A 23,136-nucleotide genomic window follows, 5' to 3' on the forward strand; every position below is an offset into this window, starting at 1 on the left:
TCCCAAAATCCAAATAAGAAAATGCCTTTAAGTTTCTGTTCCCCTGTAATTCAGTAAAATATATAATGCATTCTTAGAAAGTAACTGTTCACAAAACGGCCTGATTTACAGTCTGGAACCCTCTGTAGGTACCGAATACCTAATCGGTATCTGTTCAACTGAACTTACTAATTCTGTACTCACTTAATGACACACCTGTTAATTTACAAGAAGAGACTACATGGAAGCCGATCCACATCTACTAGAAACAGTCTCTAAGTGACGTTATCTCTGCTGAAGAATCACAAAACACAGTTCCATAATTTTTTTTTTTTAAAGCCAATGAGGTCAGAGGAGGTAAGTAACTGATCCAAAGTTACACAGTGAATTAGGTTTAAAGTTGGAACCAGAACTCCAGCCTCAGGCTCCCCAGCACCACTCTGCCAGCCCGACCTGAAAACACTGCCTCTAGGGTAACTGTTTCATTACATTTAAACCTACGACTCACTCTATCACGTTTGGAGGGGCTCTTGAGAAACTGTGTCCTGCTCTCTGTTTGTAAAACATATACAAACATATATTCAATGTAAAAACAAATTATTCCTAAAGTTCATGCATTATTACAAAATTTTGTACTAAATCTGCTGTCCATTTTGTGTGTTTGAGAGACACAAGTCTTTTGTTTATCTCCTTCCTAATTGAATTAGATAACCCTGTCTTATACCATATGGTCCTTTTAAAGGGAATTCTGGAATTTTGATATAGTGCTGACATGGAAGTATTAATTAAAGGCAGCTCTCGAAGGTTAAGGCCCAGGATATCAAAATATAACTGAACAGTTAAGATATACCAACATACGACAACACATGGTGGGTAAATAGTATATTAAAAGAACGAACCTTTTGAGGGAATCCTTTTGTGATGTGAATTTCTAATTTTTTCTCTTTGTCCCTTTGAACACTGTTTCTTCTATTTGCAGAACATCAGATATGCTAATGTTAATAGGCTGTGTAGTTTAAATAGTATACATTCTATAATACTCAGGATCAAAAATGATGTTTGCCACACTATAAATAGCTTAGTAAATACAGCTAAGTGATGAACAGTAAGTTGATTCTGCTAACCCTGGTGGTCAGAATAGAAACCATTCAGAAAATACACACAGGTGAGAAACTTAAAGCCTGGAAAGATAGAACTTGTTCTATAGATTCTAGTTTCTTCTAGGAATGCGAATGCATTTATGAAATTGACCTCAAAGAAACAACAGCAGTGAGATAAGACATCCTATAATCTGAGAGTGGGAGTGACATAAGAACATTCTGTTACACCAGTGTTTACAATCTTCAATACTCCTCAGCACTGTTGTGCAGTGTGGGGATACTGGTAAAAATCACTGTGTATTTTTGATTTCTCACATGCACTAATTTCCTCCAGACTTTCACCTAATCTAATATATGACATTTCATGACAGATGATCTCACTAATCAAAAAAAATTTTTTTTTCAAATGTACAAAGATGTCTCAAATGAATGCATGCTCCTAGGTGAACGTTTTATTTCCCCCAAAAGTCTAAGGAATGAGTTTTAATATTCCAAGTGTATATTTTTCTTTACATGCATCATAATCTTTAATGATATAGGTTGATAGGACTAAGACTAAAAAGACAAAACTCAAATCAACCCAATATTTTTAAAGCTAGAAACATAAGTAACTGTGGACCACTAGGTAGACAAAGTGACTTGCCCAACAGGTAGAAGAAGAAAGCTAATATCCTAAAAACAACTCACATTATTTCAAATGCTCTCTGAATTATCTTACTAAAAGAACCTGTGGTTACATTTTATATTTCTTTTAGGAGTCCATTTTGGGGCTTCTTATAAATATATAACATTTTAATTTTAAAATTATAAATACATAAAATTTCTAAATGTCATCTAAAATAATACTATGCCATTTTCCAAAGAAAACAGTTCCTTGTCACTCAAGCAATGCAATTTGATTAAATAGTCATTTGGAAACTTTTTTTTTTTTTTTTGTCATTTGGAAACTTAAAGAAAAGTCAATTTGTTGTTCATTTTAATCTGTGACAAAATGAGGGTATCTTGTTTTGTTTAATATATACTGAAAGTCGTTCTGACTCAAAACCATACAAAATAAAATAACCAAGTGTGTAGCAGCATGTTACTAGCTGTGATGCAAAACTGCCTTTCATTAATAGTATATAGTTCCAAAAATCTTTCATAGGCAAGTTTGCAATTATCTATCATAGTTTAATACTTAAACTTGGTGATGAAAATTTAAAAAAAAATTTTTTTTTTTAGATTTTACTTATTTATTCATGATAGAGAGAGAGAGAGAGAGGGAGAGACACAGGCAGAGGGAGAAGCAGGCTCCATGCCGGGAGCCCAACGTGGGACTCGATCCCGGGACTCCAGGATCGCGCCCTGGGCCGAAGGCAGGCGCTAAACCACTGAGCCACCCAGGGATCCTTGGTGATGAAAATTTTATACAAAGGTACAACCTTTTAAATAAAGTGTGAAAAGAGAAAAGAAAATATAAGAGCCCTTGTTACTCTACTACTAGAAAACAGGACTTAAAAAAACCAAACATGGGCATATTAAACATTTCATAAAATTATAAATTCATAAACTTTCAGCTTCAGGGGATACCTATACTAAAACCAGTGTGTGTTAAAAAGTAGTAAACCAAATTTATTATGGTATATATGGAGAGGGATTTACCATGAATCCAATAGCCTTTGGGTTCCTTACACGAGCCCCTCCTAAGGTTGTATATCTGATTTTTAAAAATGTCTTATTAAGACATAACAAGTATATACAAAGTACAAATATTATAAGCATAAAGCTTGATGAATTTTCATAACCAAACACACTCAGATCAAGAGAAAAACCTTAGCAGCACTCCATTGCTCCTCTCTCCCTCCCCCACCTTCACTCCCCACTGCTCCTCTCCCCCTCCCCCATCTTCACTCTCCACTGTTCCTCTCTCCTCCCCCCAACCACTCCCACCACCTCCAGTCACCATTATATGGTCCTCTGACAGTATAAGCAGTACTGGGTGTGTCTGGCTTCTTTTACTCAATTTGTGTTTGAGAGATCTTTCTGCACTGTGTACAGCTGGGCATCCCTTTTCATTGCTATATAATACTCCACAAGTGATTTTATTCATTCTACAGTTGCTAGGCCTTTGAATCTGCTCTGGTGTTTGTCATTTTATACTGCTTTCTTCACAAAGGCTCCCACAATTGTATAAGCTTTTGGCCTCACAAAACCAGGATCTGTTCCTGCATGCATCCATATGATGAAATATCTTGTATTATTTTTGAAAGTCATCCTTTTGAATGACTAAAAGCATAGGAAGGTCAAGATCCATATTATCTGTGAGCTACCATTTGGCATGCCAGTGTCTACTGAATAAATGCCACACTGGAAAGTACAATAAAAGTTAGCCACAGGAAACCATGACAGGTAAGGTGACAGAAACATTAGCTCAAATGTATTTTAGATCTGAATTGTCATTACACTACAGATACCTCTCTAGCTAGACCTTTCTGAAAACAACATAAATTGTGCATAAGGGACACTCAAAGTGGATGTAGGGATGCTGAGTTCATATATCGTTTTTAAAAAATGGAGTACGAATCAAGAAACCTTTTTCTATCTCTACCCCTATCACTCAGTAGCTTTTAAACCCTGGTCAAGTCACTTGTCACTCTGGCCTGAGTTGCCTTATCTTTTAGATAGAAGAACCTGAAATATGATAGGTCTCTTCAGCTCTGCAATTCTCAGATTCTCTTACCCTAAGATAATATGATAAAAGAAGAGCATTTCTATTTTTTGTTTTGTTGAAAGAGTATTTGAAAATTTGAAAATCATGCCATATTCTCATTCATATCCTAATACCTAGGAATTAAATAAACAGGTAGTTTGTTGTTGTTGTTATTGTTTTGTTTGTTTTGTTGTTGTTGTTTTAAGAGTTTATTTATTTGACAGAGAGGGAGAGTACAGCAGGGAAGCAGCAGAGGGAGAGGGAGGAGACTCCCCGCTGAGCAGGGAACCCCATACAGAGGATACAGGGGATACAGGGCTCTCTCCCACAACCCTGAGATCATGACCCAAGCTGAAAGCAGACGCTCATCTGACAGCCACACAAGAACTCCAAACAGGTAGTTTTTACAATACTTTTTTTTTTCCTATGTGTCATAAAGAACTGAGCAAGAGATTTTAACTTTTTTTTTTTTTTGACTTTTATTGACAATTCTGGGCTAAGAAGTTGTCTACCTATTTTACTCAATGCTTTTATCATACTAAGAAATTAACTATGTGAAATACATTCAGATATAAAAGGCAAAAACATTCCTAGGTACCCAAAATGTTACTACCACTACCTCAGTCCCTACTGATGATTCCCAAAGTTATAAATTCAAGTTATCTTTAACAAAATTTATAGTTAGTATTAATTACTCTTAAAGATTCTTGGAGACTGACAATTTTCTCATTTATTCTGTAAGATTCTCAACTAAATCTGTCATTATAGAAAGGGAGTAACAAGTAATAGTAAAAAGTATTTTTAAAAATCCAAAAAGTACAGTAACAGTAAAAAATAAACATCAGATGTGGAATCTCCATTAAAAAAAGAAAAAGGTAGGAGCAGAGAGGAAAGTGAGCAATTTGAGTAAAGGAAGTTCAAAGACAGATTTGAAAATCAGGATGACAGTTTTATTTAGATTTGCAAAAGATAAAGGAAGCAAATCAAAGTAAAAGTGATAGGTTTGGCACTGCCCTATTTCCAGTACAAGAAAAAAGTCCAGAGGAAGAATCATGCACTTTCCGAAGTTTAAGCAATCTGTCTGTGGAGGTGAAAAAGTAGTTTTAATAGGTGGCAGAGAATTCGAAGCCTAGATGGAGACTTCTGTAAAACAATGGATTTTGACTATACCAGAAAAATAAAGAAAATAAATAAGTTTTATGACTTTCAGGACAATACTTTAATATTTTCTAATAAGCTAATTAAAAACAAACGCACAGAATGTGACATAACAATTAATACCCACAATTTTGCACACAGCTCTCACATATATGAATATGTAAAACTGCCATTCCCTTCCTTCTCCTCTGTGGACAATAAAATCATTCCTAATGATAGCATTCTGGTAGCTACTGTGAAAATAAATAAGTTGTCCTTTCAAATTTACTTTTTACAAAACCAACAGGAAAACTTTTAGAAAATAGTCTGTACTTCAAAATACCTGCACATGGCCCATCTAATTCAAAATGGAATACCTCTTTACAATATCATAATTAAATTTAGAGGCTACAGCGTCCACAGTCAGAAATGGAGGCCTTAACCGTTGTTTTTGGTAACCATCTTTTTGAACTAAAAACAAAAACAAAACACCCACCTTCATTTTAGAAAGAAAATGTTTTAGAAAATTAACACTAAATAGTCTCATCTTTCTCTTATTAGTCTCTTCTATTTTATGACTGACTACTCAGGGACAAAGGAAAAACATAAAAATCCCTGCACACACTAATTTATATACATGTAACACTTTTCTTTTGGTCATTAGGTGTCTCCCTTTATTATACAGAAGAGACAAACGTAAGAAAGAAGGGAAAACTTTCTCTTTTTTTGGAAATAGAAATTTTAAACCTTAATAGTAATACGAGATTGCTATCACTTGGAGTTTGATGGTTTCTGTCAATAAAATCAGTCCTATGGGGAGAAAAAAATGAATATTTAAAAAATCTGCCTGCTTTTGAAACCAAGTTAGTTCTTAGATGCCTTCCTGGTTAAAGCAGAATGAAAATGTTCTCTGTGAAGAAAAGTAAAATCTTGCCACTTTTGTAGCGTACTTTTTTTCTGTCAGTAGATAAGGATTTCTCCTTTTTCTCTTTTGTTTTGAGTAATGAGACACCAGACATTTGGGGAGGTAAATTCACTAAACTAGATCTATTTTAAAAAGGACCATTGTTCTATTTTTCAAGGTCTAATTTTCTGAAAATTGCATTAAGGACCACCACGCAGAGATAACTTTCGAAGACAGAGTCAACTTCTATTTCAAACTCCTTTGCACCGACAGCCAGCGGCACCTTCATGCCTGCTGACTCCATCCAGAACAGTGCCTGTCTCCACTGGGGTTTTCCATACTGGCTGCACACTCCCTGCACACCTCCGGATTTTCTCTTTGTTACAGCACAACCTATCTACTCCAGCAAAAAATAAACCGACCTAATGTTAAGGAGAAACTGTCATGCTTCAGCCAGAAGGAGAACCAGCTAAGTAGATGAAAATGTAGACCCGTATTATGAAGATTAGTAAACGTTAAGGCTCAAAGACCATCCTTTATAAGAACTTTCAAAGAAAACAGTTACAATTTCCAGAAACGGTGCCAGGTGTTTATATTACCTTCAATTTAAATGGTCAAATAAACAATGTATGAAGTACAGAGAGAGGGGGCAAAAAAATTAGAAGGGTCAGTTATGACAGCACAGTCTTTTTACTCACTACCATATAAATAATGACCAATAAATAATACCTAAACGCAACATGAAGGAGACTGGCTTCAGTCTCCTTATTTCAATTAACAGCCAAGACAAGCAAGCTTCACTGAAAACAAGGAAAAGCTACAAACTGGTATCTTTAAATGAGTGTCAAAGGAACAACAGCGCAGTTGAGGAAATTAACAAAGCATAAACACGGGCAGGCACCGTGTAATTCCAAATGATAAACCCATGGAGTTTAGAAAGGCTTTTTTAACAGCAATACTGGAGAAGGGGAAGAACCAAAGTTCAATACATAATACATAATTTCTTTAGTACAAGTGTTCTGAATAGTTCGTTGGTATCTGTAGGTAAGTAAATCCATGGACAACTTTTCCACCTACCTAATTAGCACCTACAGAGAAAATTAATTCAATCGCTATTTCTATTTTGTGTTCATGTGTCCCACAAAAAAACTGGAAAAAAATGAGGATAAAACATGTTCTTTTAGCATCTATATTTTTTAATACGTTCATGAATAGAAGCCATAGAAGTATTCCTCCAAAAAAGGAAAAAAAAAGCAAACCCCAAAACAACGAAAATCCTTTTTGTCTTTATAGACAAAGAGCTTATTTATATATTTTTATATATTTAGGTTAGAACAGAAATTCTAAAATCATGAAATACTCACCATCAGCTCTTGGTAAGTATAAGAGGTTCTTTTTCCCTCCACTATCCCCCCAAACAAGAAAGCAGAAATCTGATTTACACAGAAAAGCAATGGGTAAGGTACATATAACTTCATAAAAATGATGATCTTAACAAGCAAACTCAAGTTATGCATGTAATATATAAGTGTCTTATAATATTTATTCTTTTGCATTTCTTTTCTTTAAAAAAATTAGCTTCCAAAACTTCATCAGTACAGGTCTAAATCTAGAGCAATTAAGGATTTCTAAAAAGGTTACGTTAATTTGTTCCTAAGTTTCTTTTCTTTAAAATGTCTGTAAAATTAATTGCACTCCTGAGCTCCATGCATATAAATAAAAACAATATAAAAGATATATTTTATGACAAGCTCACAGCTTTAAAAATTCATTAAGAGCTTGGCAATATTTTCAGTGCATTTTACTATTATCTATTGATCCTAATGCACTTGACTTATCTGTAGAGATAAAACTTATCTTGACCTTGCTGAATACAAATGGCCTAGACTAAAACCTGGGATGGCCTCTCTGGGGAAAACACAGCGATAATCATTACCAAGATGATAGAAGGAACTGTAAGGACTCAATACAAATGCTACAACAAAATAAAAACTTGTTTTATTCTCACTTTGGTAATAGGAAATGAGGAAACAATAGTTTTAGATCTATGGATAAATAGCATTAAGTTTTTCTCTCATTGACCTAACACATTTTAGTTTCCTAACAAGAAACTAGTGTAGTTTCTAAAATATTCTTCTTCTGTTATTTGTCTACTATTTCAAAACACCTGGCCCCATCTATCTCAGAAGGCCCCATAAAGCACTGGAGTGTGGGGCTACTAATATGAGGGAGTGACAAAAGCAGAATGTTTTCCTCTGGGGACGTCCAAAACATCCTAACACGAGAAAAAAGAGTGACAGAGAGCTTTTTAAAGGTGTACTTAAATTTTCAGATCATGCTTTACTCCAACCCAACTAAAATATTCTAAAATTACACTTACAGTGACTACTGCATAATGGACATTTCTAAGTTGTTTTTTTTTTTTTTAATTACATGGGAGCTTCCTTCAACAGTCTTACTCCTCATATTTTACCCCTGCATTTTTATTGTTAGAGTAAATAAGTCAACACGACATTATCTATTCAGCTTTTCAAAGTCTATGATATACAAAGTAAGCCAAAGCAGGCCCTTCTTCCCCTTTGAAAATAAAGGTCTGTTTTGAGACAAACACAATTTCAACAGTCAATTAGACCCTTAACTGGGACATTTCATAAAGTCAAAAAACCCCCAAAACCAAAAACCTTCTTGCAGAAAATACTAGTTAATTTTATACTTTCATGTGGCTATCAAGTAAAGATAAAAAAATAAAGACTTTTTTAACTTTCAAATTCTTTTCTTTTACAAATACTAAAGCAGAGAAACAAATTAATCTCAAATATATTAAATTATTACTTAAATTTTTAAAAGTGTCTGAAAATCATACAGCTAATAATCTATAATTTGATTTGAAACAAGATTTCTGTTTGGCCTTAAACTACTTATGGGGGCTCTGGGACTTATGGATAAATTACAACTTTATGAATCACACCTCTGACAACTTAAAAATTCAGGCTTGGATTTCTCCTCTGACCTCTCTGCCCCCAAACATTTCCCAAGGTAGCCAGGAAATAAATGCATATTTACTGTTATTTTATATGACATTTATGTTCCTTTAAGAAAGAGAGGTATAACTTTAATTGTGCTTTAATATTCACTATTTAGTAGTTAAGTATCTGTATCAATATTGTATGATTTCAAAGAAGCACAAAAAAGAAATTATACAGGGAATTTGCTAAGTAGATCACTGTTTTTTTAAAGCAGTACACTAATGCTGGTACATTTTTAAAAACCCTGCAAGAATTCGTTGTCCTCTATTATTATTCAGGGCACCTGAACACAAGATATTACTATGGCACATTAACTCTGCTATTTCTCAAGATAGAACCAGGAATTTTAAACGTTCTCTATCAAATAATTTGCTCAGAGCACCTAAATGAAACATACTGTAATTTTATATATTCCATCTACAATATTGCTTAGTGCTGATAAACCACAATACAACTTTCTATATTTTAATAGGCGACAGTTTTTGGCATTGGCTATAGAAGAGAACAGACTAAAAAAAATAACACCATCCACAAACTGCCACAAAGAATAAGGCTCCATTGCTAATTATACAGGGAACTGATTTTAATTACACAGAGAACACTGCTTTTAAAAACACTTTCCAAACTGCAAAGGCAGTTGGGGGAGTTAGTGAATCAGTAAAATGCTTCTATCACGTTCCAACAGTGCCCTCTACTGATAAGTGTAGAACTTTGCAGGGAAAAAATGACATTTTACTTAGAAACCAAAGCCAGGAAGAACAAAGTTTAATTATGAAAATCTGGCTGCCTTCCTTTAATATAAATAATGAAATCCAACTTGTGTCACTTTAAACCTAAGTCAATATTTAACTTTATATTTGAAAAGCTTCTTGATGAAATTTATAGTTTTGAAAATTAAATTCTAGAAATATGGCTTCCAACTGTACACCATCTGGCCAGAAGACAAACTATGTTTTTTAAAATGATGAATAAATATTAGAAATGTTTGGATAATTCATCAATACTATTTCTTAATCTAAAATTTGCATATTTAATAATAGAAGCTAGAATTCCATTCATTAAATGAATTTCATCCATTAAATGGATTTTTATCTACCTCTCTCTCAACCCATCATGCACACAATGTCATAATGTCACAATAGCAATACATATTTCAAACCAACTTAGATTCAGAGAGAATTTATTTCTCCAATTTATTTCTCTTAGCCAGCAAATATTTCTTTAAATCAGTAAGTAGTTCTGTAAGAATACTCTTGGTCTCAGCAACAATTAGCAATCTATGCTTAGCATATGGGCCCCAATAACAAAATAACCATCATTACCATATAGTTCCTTTGTTTCAAGTAAAAACTCCACCACATATGAAAGTCTGACTTATAAGAAATCACAATAGGAGACTTAAAATTATATGTATTTTAAAATCTTTGAATCTTACACATAGGAAACTTTTAAAAAGTGAACAAATAAAGTTTAGAAACAAGTATATTCAAATGACCTCCACATCCTATGATTTTTAAATCTCAAGCCAGAAGAAACTATTCCTTATCCCTAGAATATGGAAGAGAATTACATAGATTATTTCTGTTGCAGATCCATTCAATCTAAGTTTTGGAAATTGTACTTTAAAAAGTAGTAGCAGAATTTCATGACTATATTAGGAAAGCAGTTTGTTTTACAGAACATGAACCTCTGGGCTTCAAGAATGGTGATGCCCAGAATACAGTCTTTCAGCAACTTAAATATGGGGTGGGGAGGAGTGGGAGGAACGAGACCAAGGAGTGAGATCTCTTCTTCCATTGAAGGGATCAAGAACAAAGCAGCCGTGAGCAGGAGACAGGCTGGAGTGTAAAGTCAGACGGGCTGTTGAGAGGTTCTAGGAACAGATCCAGAGAAAGAAGGAAGTAGAAATGGGTCCAGGTTGGCTGCTAGGTCAGGGTTGAAGCTCTCAAGTGAGAACAGTTTTGCTGATGACAGTTTAACCAGTTGCAATCAGGGATAGGCTTCAACAGAGGCCTCCAACAGCTAATTCTCAATTTTGCAACAGACCACCAGAAAATATCTTCAATTAAGAAAGAAATTATATTCAAACTGACCACTGGGAAAGAAGAAACAAGAATAAATAGGGCAGGGCAGCCCGGGTAGCTCGGTGGTTTAGCACCACCTTCAGCCCAGGGCCTGATCTTGGAGACCCGGGATTGAGTCCCACATCAGGCTCCCTGCATGGAGCCTGCTTCTCCCTCTGCCTGTGTCTCTGCTTCTCTTTCTCTGTATGTCCCTCATGAATAAATAAATAAAATCTTAAAAAAAAAAAAAAAAGAATAAATAGGGCGCCAGCAGAGAATTACAATGGAGTAAAAACGGAAAGGAGAGAACCCAATGGATGTGAAAGTGTTTTTTTTTTCCAAGGACATACTTCCTTAAAAAGTCTAAGTAGTTCCAAAGTATAATAATGACTGATAGAATTTCAGAATTAAAGGAGGAATTATGGATTACAAGAAAGAAAGGATCCACTTGATCATTTTTGGGATCAGAATTTTATTATTTCCTAATTTTATTAGTTTTATTATTTTTTATTATTTCCTAATGATTAAGCTAACACAGAAGGAAAGAAGACAAATCCTTTGTGTATTACAGACCATCTTTCATTTCTCATGATCTTAAAAAAAAAGAGGAAATTTACAATGGAAAAATGACACATGGTTCACAAACGTATTTACTGGTAATCAAAGGCATGTAAGATATAACCATGCTTTGTCAGTATGGCAAAGATAAAAAACTAATACGCACTACAGATGCAAGTTTTGGGAAAGAGGTGGTCTCGTGCTGCCACAGGGGAGCACAGTGAGATGACCTTCCTGGAGGGCAATCTGGAATATGTATCCTTACAAGTTCCTTAAAAACAAGGGCACCTGGGTGGCTCAGTCAGTTAAGTGTCTGCCTTTGGCTCAGGTCATGATCTCAGAGGTCCTGGGATCAAGCCCCAAAGTCAAAGTCTGGCTCCCTGCTCAGGGTAGTCTGTTTCTCCCTCTCCCCCTGCTCTTCTCTCTGGCTAGTGTTCATGTGTGCGTACTCTGTCTCACATAAATGAATAAAATACTTTTAAAGAATGTGGCAACAACCTTTTAATCAATGCAGTTCTACAACTAAGACTTTCTTTTAAGGAAATTATTAGAAAGTACAAACAGATAGGTGACCATGGACGTTCATGAATGCATTGCTAAAGTGGCAAAAATGCTAAACAACCTAATTGGTACAACGATGAATGAGGTAAATGAACTATGGCACACCTATATAATGTAATACTCAGCTGCCGTTAGGCTAAGGTATTAAACACCTTAGGAGAGGGAAACCAAATCTGAACATACACATATGGTGTGATCTCATTTGAAAAAAAAAAACAAAACAAAACCAGAACTACATACATATACACAGGAGAAAACAATTAGGAAGGATATATCCCATTATGTCGTGAGGTCATTAAGAAATGTCTTTGATCATATATGTATTTCTAAATTTTTCTAAAGTTAGTATCTTTCTTATGTGATAAAGTTTTTATTTTTAAAATAGGAGTCGGACATGAGAATACAGCATAAAACCTTCAGAGTAACAGACAAATTAGGGTGACTGGTCTATTCGAACAATCATTCTCTCTAAACTTTGAATTCCGATGATCTGCGTTCCGATCTTAGAAGTGCCTTTTTTAGAAGATGCTACATAGTTCTGATTAAAAGCATGAATTCTAGAGTCAGATCATCTTGAGCAGAAGACCTCCCTCTGCATTCGCTAGCTGTGTGATCTTGGGAAAATTTCAAAAAGTTCTCTAAGTGGTTTTTCATCTGAAAAATGGGAGTATTAATACTTGCCTTATGGGATATGAGTAAAACAGGTAATAAAATTATAATAATTATTATATTAGTTAATACAACTGTTGCTTACCCAGCACTTTCTAGTTGCCAGAAGACAGGGCACTGAGACCTTGCCCAGATTATCACTGCACCTCCTCTGCTACCCCCATGATGTAGTTAGCTCTTTACTAAGTATATACTTCTGGAAGAAGGGAGTGACCAAGTACTAATTCTTGAAAACATAAAATGCCTTTTAAATGTATACTTGAAATCACATCTTTAAAAATGCTTTTCTCTACTGGGAATTTAAACTGTATGCTGATCTAAAATTTAATTTATCTTTTGAATCTGGAGTTATCGTTTCAGGTAGATTAGATTTTAGAGTGCACCATAAAAACAAATCAATAAACCTCTTTTTGGTCCTCAACCTAAAAACATCCATCTGATGTATTTAACACTGCAGGGGTTTCTTGAGACTCACTTCTAACTTGGCTTTCTAGATTCCCTTTTGACTCATCTGTTGACTGTGGCCTTTTCTAAGATCCGTTTTCTTTCTAATAACTTAAACTCTTCGATGGTTTTCCACTGTAGTTAAAAGAAAATCCTCATCCTCCTCCCTGATTACCAGATAAGAACCATCCTCTGCTTCATCTTATACCACTCTCCCTATGGAAGGTTCTAGACAGACTAGCCTTATTTGTATTTCTTGAAAATACCGCATTTAATTTTACTTTAGAGCTCTGGCACCTGGCTCACTGTCTTGCCTAGCACGCTCTTCTTCCCAGATCATGACCAGCTTTGTTGTCACTGCCCTCACCACCTAAACTCACCTCCTGAAGGAGGCTTTCCCTGAAATCCCACCGTTGCTCACAATCACACCCCTGCTATATTGAATTTCTCTATACACAGACACCCCTCCCCCCCCAGACACATTTCCTCTTTTCTTATTTGGTGACTATTATCCTATAGAATACAGGTGCCCTGAAGCAGAATCCTGCAGGTTTTATTTACTGCTACATCCCCAGTGTTTAGAAAACAGTGAGGGCACAAAGTATACATCTGTTAACAGAACTAAATTTAACATTTCAAATTGACTAATCATAAAAGTAACATATGCACAATTAAGGAACTTAGAGACTATGGGAAAACGTTTTAAAACTCTTTTACATTCCAAATAAAACTGCTATTAATATTTTGACACATTCATCGCTAAGATGACTCAAAAGTTCTTAACTGCTAACAGGGGAAAATCAATAGGATTTGGTGTTAGGTACGATTAAAAAAGAAAGGTGCAAAAGAGTGTACGGTGAAGCTCCAATTGGTGTAAGAACAGGGAGGAGGGGAGTAAAATACAGTCACGGTTGCTTTCATCTGTATAAATCAACTGCAAAGAGAAACATAAAAGTGAGTACCCATAGAAAGCAGGAGGAGGAAGTAAAATAGAGGGGGAAAGCCTGGGCAGAAACCTCAGTGTTGTGCTGATTTTCAAACTAAGTGAAAGTACCACCTATTCAAGAAAAATAAACTAACCTTTCCATTTCTTTCTCTCTGGCCTGTGAGAAGCCTTAAATCTAGATGAATCCAATGGCCACTTTCCCCACACCTGCTTCCAGACTGCTAGACACTGAGAGCTGAAGAGCACAAGCAGCCCCGTCACTCTTACCAACCTCAGAGGAAGGAGGCCCTCAACGCAACTCCCCAACCACACTGGCTCTTCCCTACCTTCCCAATCTTCTCCGTCCTCTCCGCTCCGGACTCAACGCCCACTGACTGCTCTCCACTCAACACACCTGTCTCAGAGCCAAAGGCTGCCAACTCCCCCCAACCACCTCACCAAATCTACCCTATTTCTGCCAGAATCCTCCCATTATGATGGACAAATGTCTTATCAAAGACAGTTGTTCCACGTATAATTGGTCAACTAATTTTCAACAAAGGATTCAAGGCAAGTCAATGAAGAATATGCTGCTTTTCAACAAATGGTGCAAAAAACAACTGTACACCCATACGCACCAAAACCCCGAAAATGAAGCTTAGACTTCTCTTACATCATACACAGAGATTAACTCAAAGTGGATCATAGCCCTAAATGTAAAAGCTACAACTATAAAGCTTCTAGAAGAAAACATATGAGAAAATCTGTGATCTTAGGTTAGGCAAGGATTTCACAGGATGCAAAAAGTACAAATTAAAAAAAAGGTAAAATACTTTATCAAACAAATGCCTGCTCCTTGAAAGACACTGTTAATAAAATGTAAAGACAAAGCACAGGCTGAGAGAAAATATTTGCAAAACACACATGTGATAAAGGTCTGGTGACCTGAAAATACAAATTTTGACAGCTCAATAATAATAAAAAACCAAACAAGCCATATGACCTGGACGTCGTACTCCTAGACATTTACCCAAGAAAGGTGAAAATACATGCCTACACATAAACCAGCACATGAGTTCATACCAGCTCTATCACAATCACCAGAAATTCCTTAAACAGCGTCCAACAGCTGGTGAATGGATAACTAAATTGTGACACATTCATAATATGGGATAGTAATGGTACATACTATACGGGTGAATCTTAAAAACACTTATGCTAAGCAGAAGACAGACTCTAAGGTTATGTACTGAATTATTTCTTTTATGACAATCTAGAAAAGGCAAAATCACAGGGATAGAATTGACCAGTGGTTGCCGGGGAGGAAGTATAAGGATAGGAAGATGACTAAGGGCACAGGAGACTTATTGGGGTGAGGCATGCTTTTAAAAAGTACTTTGAAAACTCTGGGAAAATAATGGTAGCGGTAGCAGCATAATATTTGGATCTAAAGCTCCACATGAAGACAGAAGAACAATGAGATGGCAAAGTCCAAACCCCACTGATCGGGGATCCCTGGGTGGCTCAGTGGTTTAGTGCCTGCCTTCGGCCCGGGGCGTGATCCTGGAGTCCCGGGATCGAGTCCCACATTAGGCTCCCTGCATGGAGCCTGCTTCTCCCTCTGCCTGTGTCTCTGCCTGTCTTTCTCTCTCTGTGTCTCTCATGAATAAATAAAAAATCTGTAAAAAAAAAACAAAAAACAAACCCCACTGATCATCTTATAACAAACTACGGGATACAGTATCCTCAACAAGCTCAAAAGACAAGCAGATGTAAACAAAATACCAAGAGCCAAAAGATCCACCTGCTTTCAGCATGTTAGGGAAAAAGTCAAGGAAAGCAACAGATCCTCTGACCTACCCTGAGAACAAAAGGAACCCCACAATAACCAACAGACACACAATGGAAAGCACAGGGACCACTCTGAGAACCATGGCTAACCCTGGGGAGGTTCTGGCCATTCCAAACCAGAGTCCTGAGCCCTGCGGTCAAGTCTGAAGGGGCTGGTGAAGTCCAGCCTCTGTGAGCTCTCAGAAGAGATGTGCCAGGGCACCCTTCCAGAAACGTCCCCCCACCCACCCCCCACACACACTGATGAGAAACTCCTGGCATGGGAATCCAACCAGAGAAGGATATGTACCCCAGAGATGAAAGAAAGACGACGTCCTATAAAGGAAGTAGGCAAGAGGCTCACTGCCAGCTAATCTCAGAAGTCAAACTGCCGGATTTTTCAACACTGTGTGTAAAGACCAAGAGAGGGAGCTCTGGGAAGCTAGAAAGACTATCTGAACCCAGCCTTCTAAGCAATCAAGAAAATTAATCTCGAGGAAGACGAACATCAGAAAAGTATCAAGGTCAAAACCCAAACAAAGATACTATACAACAAAAGCAGCAGATTAACATCCTATCAAAAATGGAAGCAAAACTGAAACCATAAAAAAAGTTGAAAAAACAGAAACAGCTCAACACTGAAACATACTATTTCAGAACAAGCTAGGGAGGAACATATTAAAAATTATATAAGCTATAAAAATAACAGAATTAGAAAAACTCAGAAATGAGGTGATAAAAGCAAAATAATCAGACATGTTAAAAACAGTATTTCAGTATTTCTGGCTAGACCAGAAAACACAAAAGTCAAATAAGCACAAAAATGCCTGGAGGGAAAGAGGGGTACAAAGGAGGAAATTCTGAAAATCGAAATTAGAAGATTAGAAGGAATTAAAAAGGAAAGAATATTGATAAAAGGCCAAAATAGCCCTGACACATGGCTAATAGAAGTCCTGAAAAAAGAAAAACCAACGTAAAGGAACAGAAGAAACACTAAGGCAATACTTGAAGACAATTTTCCTCAAGAAAGATTTTTTTAACTTTGTATTGAAAGAGGACACAATGTACCTGAGGATATCAATCCAGAGCAACAAATGCCAAGATATTCTGGTAAAGTCAACAGACATTTTAGAAAAAGGAACAAAAAAAAAATTCCTTTGGGCATTGAAGCAAAAAGAACAAGTGATTCATAGGGGCAGAGAAAGACCCAGAAATGACAGGCTAAGCCAATGGCAGCAAGCAGCTCAATGGCTCTGAAATATCGTTTCCCAAAAGAACAACTGGTGATTGGAGCTTGGTTTCCAGTAACGGCAGAACTGTCCAGGTCAGACCAAGCCTTCCCCAGATAACGATTAGGAACTCTGGACAAAATATTAAAAGCAATTATCAGAAGGCACTGGAGAGCAACCAAAAGCAGAATCTGAAAGGGTGTCACTTGGAAATAGGGAGAGGCACTGAATACTTTCCTGGTCCTACAGCTCTCTGCTTGAGGGAAGGCCCCAGCCTGGGCTTTGCGAGAGGACTGGAGCGAGAGCACTTCCAGAACTCAGCAGCCTGCAGTTTTACTGGGCAAGGTTTGGAGTTATAATAACTGGCAAGTAAGGGGAGAATCCTACAAAGGAGAGGGCCAAAGATGGGAGCCCTCATTCCTGCTTATAAATTCTGCCCCAAATTTCTGACCTCGGAACTATGCGTGTCCAGGGCAGACTCCAAGCAGATCAGATAATGATAAAAAGAAAACCAAACCAAAACAAACCAAAAACCAAAACAAACAAACAGTTACCTAGATGAGCTGAAAATTTATGTCCACACAAAAACCTGCACATAGGGACGCCTGGGTGGCTCAGCGGTTGAGCATCGACCTTCGGATCAGGGCGTGATCCCAGGATCCAGGATCGAGTCCCACATCGGGCTTCCTGTGAGGAGCCTGCTTCTCCCTCTGCCTATGTCTCTGCCTCTCTCTCTGTATGTCTCTCATGAATAAATAAATCTTAAAAAAAAATCTGCACATAGATATTTATGGCAGCTTTACTCATAATTGCCAAAATTTGGAAGCAACCAAGATGTCCTCCAGGGGGTGAATGGATAGAGTGGTATATCCAGACAATGGACTATTACTTGGTTCTGAAAAGAAATGAACTATCAAGCTACGAAAAGACATGGAAGATTTTTAAATGAATCTTACCAAGTGTAAGAAGCCAATCTGGAAAGACCAAATATTGTACGATTCTAGCTCTGTGACATTCTGGAGAAGGCGGAACTACGAAGACACCAAAAGGATCACTGGTTGCCAGGAGTTAGTGCAAAGTGGGGGATGAAGAGGTAGAGCACAAGTGAGTTTTAGGGTAGTGAAACCACTCTGTATGACCCTGTAATGGTATCATATATGCTATATATCAGTATACATTTATCAAAACCCACAGGATATCCAACTCTCAGAATGAACCCTAATGTGTAAGCTATGGATTTTGGGTGATAATGATTTGTCAATATAGGTTCATCAATTTTAACAAATGTATCACTCTGATTTGGGCTGCTGATAGTGGAGAGTACAGAGCATGTGGTGGGAAGGGATATATGGGAATTCTGAATTTTCTGATCAATTTTGATGTGAATATAAAACTGTTCTAAAAAATAAACTCTATTTTTTTAAATGCTATGCAAAACAGCAAAAATATGAAATACTTATGGATACAGTTACAAAATATATATGAGCTGTACACTGAAGACTACAAAACATTGCTGAGAACAATTAAAGACCTAAATAAATGTAGATATTCCACATTCAGTGATTGCAAGGTTCCAGTGTTAAGATGTCATTCTCTCCAAACTGGTCTATAAATTCAGTGCCATCTCAATACAAATTCCAACAGTTTTTCTTACAGAAATTGATCAATTGATTCTAAATTTTATATAGAAATGCAAAGGACTTATTGACAAGAACTTAAAGTGTCTGAAACTCTATGGTCTTGCAAGGTAGGAAGTCAGTCTGTCACAGTTTCATGGATTCTGGTAGAAGATACCAGACACCTGACTCAGATAAATAATAGTTTCTTACTCACAGCCATCCCACTCCTGGGTACTTATCCAAGAAAACCGAAAGCATAAATGCCCATAGATTTTTTTAATTTGAAATAGTCCAAGAGAGGAAACAAGCCAAATGTCTATGAATAAGTGAATGGGTAAACAAATTGTGATATATCCACATAATAGAATACTACTCAGCAATAAAAATAAAATAAAGTGTATTTGTGACAACATGAATGAATCTCAAAATAATTATCCTACATGAAAAAAGTCAGGCAGAAAAATAGAATATACTATGGTTTCCTTTATATAAAATTCAAGAAAATGCAATAATCTATAGCAACAGAAAGCAGGTCAGCACTTGCCTGGAAAAGGACTCAAGTAGGAGAGAAGAAGAGATGGATTACAAAGGGCTTGAGCAAACTTTTGAGGGTGACAGACATGGTTCATTATTTTAACTGTGACGATGATTTCACAAGTATATACATATGTAAAAACTCATCAAACTGTATATTTTAAACATGTGGATATCAATTATGCCTCAATTAAGCTGGAGAGAAATTTAAGACAATAGTACAGGAAAAAAAAAATCAAACATTACTCAAATTATAGCAGCTGCCCAACATATGAGAGGCACAGTTTGAAGTCTGATTGGAGCCAAATTAGCTTCCTGCTGAAATGAAAAATCAATACTCTTCAGAGGAATATAACAGAATCCATAGTTTCTATAAACTTTCATTTACAGTATCGAGAACATAATAAAAATTACTTGACATATGAAGAAACAGGAAAATCTGATTCATCCTCAAAGAAAAGGCAATCACCTGAAACCATCCCTAAGAATCTGTAACAACCTGACACATCAGATAGCAAGAAATCTATCAAAGACCAGTTGCACCAAGTCAATAAATAAGGAGCAAACAGTAAATGGCTTCTGCTAGCAAAAGACGGGGCAAGTGGGTTCCAATTAGGATAAAAACTGAAATGGATTAAAATCCATTGTATATGCTTTCGTCAATGAGTCACTTGAAAACTGAGTATATACTATAAGTCAAGCACTTGTCCTGCCTTTTGTTTTATATGAACTATCCTACTGGGTAACCAAGTAGTTCCTGAAAGGAACTTATAAAAGCATTTCAATGTGTAATCAAAAGTTAATGTACAAATTTCTTTTGGAGGGAAGAATAGGCTGTGATTGGTAAGGGGCAAAATAACCTAAAAGATCACTTCAGTTTCTCAGTTCTAAACTTCTAACACTTCTTTCAAAATAGAAGAACCTTTCCTTTTTTTTTTTTTTAAAACATTTTATTTATTTATTCATGTGAGACACACACACACAGAGAGGGAGAGACATAGGCAGAGGGAGAAGCAGGCTCCCTCTGGGGAGCCTGATGTGGGACTTCATCCCAGGACTCCAGGATCATGCCCTGAGCCGAAGGCAGACGCTTAACTGCTGAGCCACCCAGGTGTCCTTAGAAGAATCTTTCCAATTTAAAAACATCAGCTTCAGCAATGCCTTATCTGGGATACGGAAATTTGAGTGCTGGATCAGAACAAAACCTTTCTGAAGACAAAAACACTTCCATTAGTGACCTAAAAATCTACATGGCTTTCATATGTTTACTAACTATAAATGATTCTGGAAGAGTTCTTTTTTTTTTTTTTTTAAAGATTTTATTTATTTATTCATGATAGAGAGAGAGAGAGAGAGAGAGAGAGAGAGAGGCAGAGACACAGGCAGAGGGAGAAGCAGGCTCCATGCTGGGAGCCTGACGCGGGACATGATCCTGGGTCTCCAGGATCGCACCTTGGGCCAAAGGCAGGCGCCAAACCGCTGAGCCACCCAGGGATCCCCTGGTTCTGGAAAAGTTCTAATGTAAAATTTATTGAAGAAAGTTCACTAAGCAACATAAGATTTATATCTTAATTAATCCATGTATATATAATGTTCCCTGAACTATAGATACTAGAGTTGATAGGGACTGCTGATTAAATCTAGTCCATTATTTAAATTCCTTGAGTTTGTTATGTATCTCTTGACTGCTTCCTATACACCTCCTCCCACACAAAAAACATGTTGGTGATGGCACCATTACCTCTTACTAGCCAACTTCAGAGGTACCCAAACTATTTCAGTTCCACAGAGGCCTTAGCAAGTATCAGTAATTTTTTTCATGGTCCACCGGGGCCAAAAGAAGTATCTCACAGTTCCATTTATTCAGTAATAGAAGCAAACAACTCAGCACTTCTGTCCTAACAACCCGACAACTGTTTAAATTAAATAACATATATACTTTTTTTTTAAATAACGTTGTGTTTTTGGTCTTAGACAACCCAATTACTTACTCATAGAACATGTGCAGCTGTCTGCACCACACGACTTCTCTACTCCTACAGCCAGATTGGACGCAAGCATCATCTCCTGTTCTATCGTGTTTTTCACACTTCTTATTCTTAATGACAGCAACCACTAAAAATCTAGTTTTAAAAACATATGACATCACCAAAATATATTTAGTGGGATTCAGTGCTGTTACCATAAACTACCCTGAGCTAGTATTTGCGAGTGTCTGGAAGATGTTAAGTACTGGTGTTTTCTGCTGGAAAATTAAAATATCTTATGGCACCCATGTCAGTTCACTGTGTCACCCCAGAACACCTCAGCATAGCTTGGCAACACTATGACTAGTCACTGTGTACTTGTTCATACTAGGTAATTAGTTATATGAATTATATATTTTTAAGGTAATAAATCAAATGCACTTATAAAAAAGCACTATTTTATTGCATATGGAACATATCTCCCTATTACACCAACCATTTTTAAAAATCCTAAACACCTTAGAATTCATTTCTTGAATAAAATTTCAAAGCATGAATTTCAACTGAAATAACAGCCATCAGTAACCATATTTAGAGTCAAATGAATTGGGAGATACAAAACAAGGATGGAGGGGGACAGTATATATCACCAGAAGCTTGGAATAAATTCTCCAGGAAATAGCCACTTGTTCAACAAACATTTACGGAGTACCCACTAGAGGCTATGCACTGTGTAAGTGTGGGGAACCAAACAGTTAATAAAATGGACCTTCTCATGGATTCTGTTTTAGTAGAGAAAGACAGATAAATGAAATTAATAAATTATAGTAAAGTGTAGCCATTAATGCATCATGGGGGAGAAATGGAATATAACACAATTGGCAGATGAATCCCTTTCTGTTTCCTTACCTCAGTCTCAAATGAAGGGTGTTCTGAAGTTCTTTTCTTTATCTAGCATAAAGACGTGACGATAGAAATGAAGGAGGTAAGATGAGGCCATAAACAGTAGGCAACTGTATCCTGGGCATGACTTGAGGAGTTAGGAAAGTTGGAACATGGGTTGCCATCATTCCCTTTGCCCAATCTGGAATGTGCTGAAGAACAAGCCTATGTCAGGTGACTTCAGAAATGACTGCTGCCCTCCTGGAACCCAGAATCCACACAGCAGGAGCTGAAGATTGATTATGTGTGTTCAGAACAGGGGTTACAATTCTCAAGGTATTCAAGAAAGGCCTTGGTGAGAAGATGGCATGAATAAAGACCTGCAGAAGGTAAGGAAGCAAGCAGTAAGGCAGGACACACACACACACACTTTCTCTCCCACACAGACCTACTCTGGCACACACACTCACATAGACACACATACTATAGATAGCAAAGCCTCTGACATCATCCCCACCAACAAGTCTCTAGCTTCAATAGGAAAGGGACAACACCAATTTTGAGAATCCCTATGCATCCTAATTTTCTTTCACACTTGTGTGATACAAGACTAAGAAACAACAGAAACTTAAAAAAAAAAAAAAGAAAGAAAAAAGAGAAACAACAGAAACTTATACACGGACAGTCCTGCAAATCTGACTCTGTAACTTGGCTTTGCCACGTAGGAAATGCAGGACCTCAGACAATTATGTAACTTGCCTAGGCCTCAGCTGTTCTTCAAAAGTGAGGATGACAATAGCTACTTCCCAGCGTGGCTGTGAGGATGAAATAAATGATGTATTTGAAGCAATAAGCAGACTGTAACACATGGTGGATGCTCAAAATAAGCTAGTTCATTCCTAAACGTCCAAACAGAAACTCCACTTTAAGCTCCACTCAAAAGCAGATACCAAGTGCTGCAAACAACAGTGTCAGCTGCTGTGTGTTTGAAATTTGAGAACAGCAAGCCTTTAAAATTAA

At 36.7% G+C, this 23,136-nt stretch overlaps 1 protein-coding gene across 2 annotated transcripts in view; it reads right to left on the reverse strand.

The window, feature by feature from the left end:
* TAF3 (TATA-box binding protein associated factor 3) overlaps positions 1-23,136 on the reverse strand; it is a 180,414-nt gene that overhangs the window by 125,583 nt on the left and 31,695 nt on the right. The gene's annotated exons all lie outside the window — the stretch shown is intronic.

This window comes from Canis lupus, chromosome 2 (genome assembly GCF_011100685.1).
Source record: "Canis lupus familiaris isolate Mischka breed German Shepherd chromosome 2, alternate assembly UU_Cfam_GSD_1.0, whole genome shotgun sequence".
In the NCBI taxonomy this organism is placed as follows: domain Eukaryota; kingdom Metazoa; phylum Chordata; class Mammalia; order Carnivora; family Canidae; genus Canis; species Canis lupus.